The sequence below is a fragment of the Cebus imitator genome, unplaced genomic scaffold (genome assembly GCF_001604975.1).
Source record: "Cebus imitator isolate Cc_AM_T3 unplaced genomic scaffold, Cebus_imitator-1.0 Scaffold281, whole genome shotgun sequence".
Taxonomy (NCBI): Eukaryota; Metazoa; Chordata; class Mammalia; order Primates; family Cebidae; genus Cebus; species Cebus imitator.
Genome location: NW_016107596.1, coordinates 4,013,399 through 4,021,005, shown reverse-complemented (window position 1 = coordinate 4,021,005; position 7,607 = coordinate 4,013,399). Strand labels below are relative to the sequence as shown.

The 7,607-nt window shown below is 37.2% G+C and overlaps 1 pseudogene; it reads left to right on the top strand.

The window, feature by feature from the left end:
* The first annotated feature begins 6,624 nt into the window (after positions 1-6,624).
* Positions 6,625-7,031, top strand: LOC108284704 (annotated as a pseudogene).
* Positions 7,032-7,607: the final 576 nt, after the last annotated feature.

Below are 7,607 nucleotides of genomic sequence, written 5' to 3'. Positions count from 1 at the left end.
ACCTACCAGTTTCAAGAGGAGGAGAATTAAACCCTGCCTCTTGAAGAAAAAAAGCAAGATACTGGGGGCATCTGAGACCAAAAGTATTGTGCCATTTTTGGAAAATACATGATTATACCACATCACTGAGTTGTTCAAGTTGATCCAAAGCATGGTGCCTGGGACACAGTAGGTACCTATGCAAGTAGTAGCTATTATGTAGTAGCTGCCTATAAGAATGCCTAAGAGTATGGGGGCCATAGGTTAGGATCGAATGACCAGGCCTAACAGATCAAGCTGGAGTTTGTTCTCTAAAACCCAAGCAAAAAAGGTCCACTCATAGCCACACCAATTTGAGTAAAACAGAAGGCCAATGACAAGAGCACTAGAAATCCATGGTAGTGAGAGTTTTACCATGTGCCCCCAAGCCTACACATCCATCACACCCCAACAGTCCCAATGTCCCCATTAGAAGCCAAGGCTGTTGTTCCTAAGCAAGACATAAAGTACTGAGCAAGCAGCCTAGAAATTAGAACAGAAACTTCTGCAAACTTCAGGGCCAGTGGAAACACAATGCACCTTCCAGAAAGACAGAGTCGGATGTCTTGTACCTCAGCAAAAACAGTCCCTAGCAGTACGTGGTACTTCTGGCCCACCCCAGGGGGCCTGGGCTGCATAGTCCTTGGTCAGACTATCACAGGAAGGGTCTGTTTTCTCTTAACAATCCTTTCCCCACTTTTCCAAGGGAAGATTATGCTACTAAAATTTTAGCTGAAAATACTGACAAATATCACTTCTCCCAGATGTATTTATATTTTGACCAGGGACTTCATGGTGTATTTCTCTCTAATAGTGAAAAATCACGCACCATGATGGGAAAGACAAGGAAGGAGCCTTCTCAAGCCACTCCAAGCTTATATCTACACATCCCAGCAGTCCTAAGTGCCTAATGCAGCACAGGAGGGGGCTACTGAAAACTGGAACAAAACAGCAGGTTAAATGTTGGCCAAAAAGGACTCCAGAAATCATACATTATAATCCCTTTGTTTCTCAGAGAATAAAAGTGAGGTCCAGAAAGGGATTACAGCTAGCCCTGGTTTCCCCTGGTTCCTTGGAGGGCCTGGCCCCAGTGGCTGAAATCCCACCCTGTCCTCGGCTTGATGGTTCTGGACAATGAGTCCCTGGTTGCTAGGCCTCAGCTGTCTGTCCAGAGGCATTGGTTGAGAGACAGCCTGGAACTACAGTGAGGACTAAGATCCCTAGTTCTAGCCCCAAGGTTAGGGCTGGCTACATAATTTGCAGGGCCCAGTGCAAAATGAAAATACAGAGCCCCTTATTCAAATATTATTGAGGATTTCAAAACAATGACAAAACAACATTAAACTGAACTTTTTGTTGAAGCAAGATGGAGAATCATATCCTCGGAGAGCAACAACATTAATAATTTGGAGCCATTCATGGACAAAAGTGCCTTCGTGGGAGCTTTGGGATCCAAGTAGGAAGTTTTTGAAACCCCAGTGGAGCCCAGGACCAAGAAGGGCCATTTTGAAAAGGCAGGTCCACACCCAGGTAGCAGGCTCATCAACTATGATCCCAGCCACAGATCTAGAAGCAGTCCCATTCCCCTGTGAACTAAGCTACAGCTCTATTTAATCTTGGTCCTGTCACTAGCACCAACCCAAGGAACCTTAAGGAGTCACACCCCCCTGTGCTGTGGGTTACAGGCTCACTGACCTCAGTATAGCTACAGACACTGAAGCAACCGTATGACTCAGTTCCAGCCCCTCTTAGATACAGTCCAAGGCCAGTCCTGCCTGCCTTATGACCTACTCAGTGACCTAGTAGGAGCACCTGGTAAAAGACCCACACCTGTGAACCCAACTGCAGACCCTAAAACAGAATTTTGACCTTGAAGCCAACCGAGGTACTAGAAGCAATCCCACCCATCCATGGATCAAGCAAAATCAACACCCATCTAAGCCCCTGGTAACAGACACACTAACCACAGACCCCATTGCAGATCCAGCAGCAGGCATGTGACCTGGCTCCAACCCTATCAACTTTGATTGCAGAAGCAGTACTTTCAGCCTAGGGACCTGACAAGGGAAGGTCATTGCTGGCTGAAACCAGGCAGTAAAAACTGGAAGAGATATTTGCTCCTTCAAATGTGCAGACACCAACACAAGGTTACACAGATCATTAAGAATCAGGCAAACATCACACCACCAAAGGAAACTAATAAAGCTCCAGGAATCAACCCCAAAGAAATGGAGATCTCTGACTTACCTGATAGATTATTCAAAACAACCATCTTAAAGCTTAGTGAGGTGTAAGAGAACAGCTAGACAACTAAACAAAATCAATAAGACAATGTATGAAAAAAAGTTAGAAGTTTATTACAGAAATAGAAAAACATAAAAAAGAGCCAAACAGAAATCCTGAGCTAACGAATACAATGGCAAAACTAAAAAATTCAATACTTATCTTCAACAGTAGACTCAATCATGCAGAAGAAAGAATCAACAAACTCAGATATAGATCATTCAAAATTAGGCAGCTAGAAGAACAACAATAACAACAAAAATTGAAAAAGAGTGAAGAAAGCATACAGGACTCATGGGACGCCATCAGAGGAATGAATTTATGCATTATAGAAGTCTCAGAAGGAGAAGAGAGAGAGGGGCAGAAAGCTTATTTAAAGAAATAATAGCTGGAATTTTTCCAAATTTGGGGATGAATATGTTCAGATTTATGAAGCTCAAAATTTCCCAAGCATAATCAAACTAAAGAAGATGACCCAGAGACACATTAAAATCAAATTGTCAAAAGTGAAACACAAAGAGAATTTTGAAAGCAGCAAGAGAAAAGCAACTCATTAAGAGGGAACCTCAATAATTGTCTATCAGTGAATTTCTCAGCAGAAGCATTGCAGGTAAAAGGGGAGTAGGATAATATATTCAAAAGACTGTGGAGAAAATGTCAACAAAGAATACTAAACCAGGTAAAGTTATCTTTTAAAAGTAAAGGAGAGATAAAGACATTCCTAGACAAATAAAAGCTCAGAGTTCATCATTACCTCATAAAAAAATGTTAAAGGGAATCCTTCAAGTTGAAATTAAAGAATGCTAAGTAACAACATGAGAACATATCAGTACAAAACTAATTGGTAAAAGTAAGTAGATAGTTGTATTCAGAAGTCATGTACCACATAACAATGTTTTTATTAACAACAAACCACATATATAATGGTGCTCCCATAAGATTATAATGGAGCTTTTATACCATATTCTTACTGTGTCTTTTTTATGTTTAGATATCTCTAGATGCACAAATACTTACGATTGTGTTACAGTTGCCTATAATATTCAGTACAATAACATGCTGTACAGGTTTGTATCCTAGCAGCAATATGTTATACCATATAGCCTAGATGCATAGTAAGCTATACTATCTCAGTTTGTGTAAGTACAGTCTCTGACATTTGCACAACGAAATTGCCTAACAATCATTTCTCAGACTATATCCCTATTATTAAGCATATGACTGTAGTCTAATATTGTAATATTTGTATATAAATCATTTTTAACTCTAGTATAAAATTTAAAAGACAAAAATATTAATATACAGCTACAATTATCTGTTAATGGATATAGAATATGAAAATATGTAAAATGTGACCAATAGCATGAAATGTGGGGGACTAAAAGTGTAGAATTTCTGTATGCGATTCAAATTAAGTTGTGACTAGCTATAAAATGTTTTACATAAGCCTCATGGTAACCACCAAAAACAGCCTCTAATAGATACCTAAGGGATAAAGAGAAAGTAATCAAAGCATGTTACTACAAAAACTCAACAAATCACAAAGGAAGACAACATGAGAGGAAAAGAAACAAAAAATCCACAAGACAGAAACAATAACTAAATGGCGATGGTGTTTACTTTAAATGTAATTATTATGTAAATACAAATGTATTAAATTATCTAATCAAAAAATAGAGTGGCTGAATGGATTTTAAAAACACAAGATCTGACAACATATTGCCTACAAAAGGCTGACTTTAGATTTAAGGACAAACACAGGTTAAAAGTGAAGAGACAGAAAAAGATATTCCAAAATGATAACCAAAAGAGAGCAGAGCTGGCTATACTTATATCAGACAAAATAGATTTTTTCAGTCAAAATCCGTCGCAAGAGACAAAAAAGATAACTATATAATTACAAAGGGATCACTTCATCAAGAGAATATAGCAATGGCAAATATATATGCACTCAACCTTGGAGGACCTAAATATATAGAGAAAGTATTAACAGAACTGTGAAGGGAAAAATAGCAATATAATAATAGGAGAGAACTTCAATATCCTGCTTTGATTCATGGATATATCATGCAGACAGAAAATTAAGAAGAAAATAGCATAGTTGAATAAAACTACAGATCAAATGGACCTAACAGATATATTGAGACCATCAGAGCATTCCATCCAAAGCAGCAGAATACACATTCTTCTCAAGCACACAAACAACATTCTCCATATACTAGTCCACAAAACAAGTCGTAACAAATGTAAGAAGATTGAAATCACATCAGGTATCTTTTGTGATCATAATACTACAAAACTGCAGAAATCAAAAAAGACAAATGAACGAATAAAAATGGAAACACAATATACCAAAACTTATGAAGTGCAAGAAAAGCAGTTCTCACAGGGAAGTTAACAGCAAGGAAAATGCAAATTATATATACATCTAGTTTGTATACTATATATGTATACATATATAATGAGATATATGTATATAATGAGATATACATATAGAATGAATATATATAGTTTGTGTGTATATATATAAATACACAGATATATATACATATAGTGTGTGTATGTGTGTGTATATGTATGTATATATATATATATATATATATATGCCTACATGAAGAAAAAAGCTCTTGCCAGAGCAACTAGGCAAGATAAAATAATAAAAGGCATCCAAATCAGTAATGAAGAGGTGAAATGGTTTCTTTATAATGACATGATCTTATATATAGAAAACCGTAAATGTACCACCAAAAAAAACCTTTAGAAATTAATGAATTTAGTAAACTTGCCAGATACAAAATCAACATACAAAAAAAAATCAGTTGCATTTCTATATACTAACAACAAACCATCAGAAAAAGAAATTAAGAAAACAATGCCATTAATAATAGCATTGAAAAGAATAAAATACTTAGGAATAAATTTAATCAATGAGACAAAAGATCTGAATTAATATTGTTAAAATGCCTATATTACCTATAATCATCTACAGATTCAAAGCAATCCTTATCAAAATTCTAAAGGCATTTTAACAGGAACAGAAAAAACTGTTCTGAAATTCATATGGAGTCAGAAAAGACTCCAAATAGCCAAAACAATTTGAGTAAAGACAAAGCTGGAGGCTTTGCACTTTATGGATTCAAATTATGTCACAAAGCTTTAGTAAATAAAACAGGCATAAAAACATGGTACTTGCCTAAAAACAAACACACAGACCAATGGAACAGAATAGAGAAATGAACTCACACATATACATTCAATTAATCTTTGATAAGAATACCAAGAAGACACAATGTGGAAAAGATAATCTTTCTAATACATGGTGTTGAGAAAACTGGACATCCACAGGCAAAAGTATGAAATTTGACCCTTATACTGTGCACAAAAATTAACTCAAAATAGATTAAAGATTTCAATGAAAGACTTGAAACTATATATTCCTAGAAGAAATCATAAAAGAAAAGCTCCTTGATATTGACCAGGACAATGATTTTTTTGGATACAACATCAAAAGCATAGACAACAAAAGCAAAGCTAAACAAGTGGGACTACATCAAATTAAAAAGCTTTGTCCAGGCTTGGGGGCTCATGCCTGTAATCCCAGCACTTTGGGAGGCCAAGGCGGGCGGATCACGAGGTCAGGAGATCGAGACCATCATGGACAACATGGTGAAACCCTGGCTCTATCAATAATTCAAAAATTAGCTGGGCATGGTGGTGTGCACCTTAGTTCCAGCTGAGGAAGGAGAATCACTTGAACCTGGGAGGCAGAGGTTGCAGTGGGCAGAGATTGTCACTGCACTCCAGCCTGGCGAAAGAGCAAGACACTGAAAAAAAAAAAAAAAAACAAAAGCTTCCACACAGCAAAGAAAATCAACAAAATGAAAAGCCAAAGGCAACCTACATAATAGGAGAAAAGATTTGCAAACCATATATATGATAAGGGGTTAACATCCCAAATATATAAAGAACTCCTACAACTCAATAGGAAACATACACACACACACACATAATTTAAAAATGGGGAAAGGGCATGAATAGACATTTTTCCAAAAAAGACATACATATAACCAACAGGTATATGAAAAGGTTCTCAACAACACTAATCATTTTGAAACTGCAAATTAAAACCACAATGAGATACCACCTCACACCTGTTTGGATGGCTATTATCGAAAAGACAAGCAGTAACAAGTATTGGCAAAGACGTGGAGAAAAGAGAGCACTTTATACACTGTTGGTAGAAATGTAAATTGGTACAACTATTATGAAAAACATGGTGTCCTTCTTTCCTTTTTGCTGTAGGCCTGAGGGGTTGCTGCCAAAATGGGCAAGTTCACGAAATCTGGGAAGGTGGTGCTTGTCCTGGCTGGATGCTACTCTGGATGCAAAGCCATCATGAAGAACATTGATGATGGAACCTCAGATCACCCCTACAGCCATGCTCTGGTGGCTGGAATTGACAGCTATCCCTGCAAAGTGACAGCTGCCATGGGCAAGAATAAGATCACCAAGAGGTCAAAGATCAAGTCTTTGGCAAAGTTTATAGCTACAATCACCTAAGGCCTACAAGGTACTCTGCAGATATCCCCTTGGACAAAACTGTCGCCAATAAGGATGTCTTCAGAGAGCCTGCTCTTCAACGCAAGGCCCAAAGAGAGACCAAGGTCAAATTTGAAAAGAGATACAAGACAGGCAAGAATGAGTGGTTCTTCCAGAAGCTGCGGTTTTAGATGCTTTGTTTGGTCATCAAAAATTAAAAAGAAAAAGAATAACATTATGGATGTTCCCAAAAAATTAAATAAATACAGAACTACTATATGATCCAACAATCCATTTCTGGGTATATATCCAAAGGTAATCAAGTCAGTATCCTGGTATCTGCACTCCCATGTTCATTACTATATTATTCACAATAACCAAGACATGGAAGCAATCTTAAGTGTCCATCAATAGATAAAGAAAATGTGGTGTGTATATATACAATGAAATATTATTCAGCCATAAAAATGAAGGAAATCCTGCCCCCTGCAACAATATGGAGGAACCTGGAGACATTATGATAAGTGAAATAAACCAGGCACAGAGAGAGAAATACTATATGAACTCTCTTATATGTGAAATTGAAAAAAGTCAAACTCATAGATGCAGAGAATGGTCATTGCCAGGAAATGGGGGTAAGAGTGGGAGACAATAGAGAGATGTTGGTCAAAGTGTACAAAGTTTTTCAGTTGTAAGACAAATGAGTTCTGGAGGTCTAATGTATAGCACAGTGACTATAGTTAATAATACTGTATTGCATACTTGAT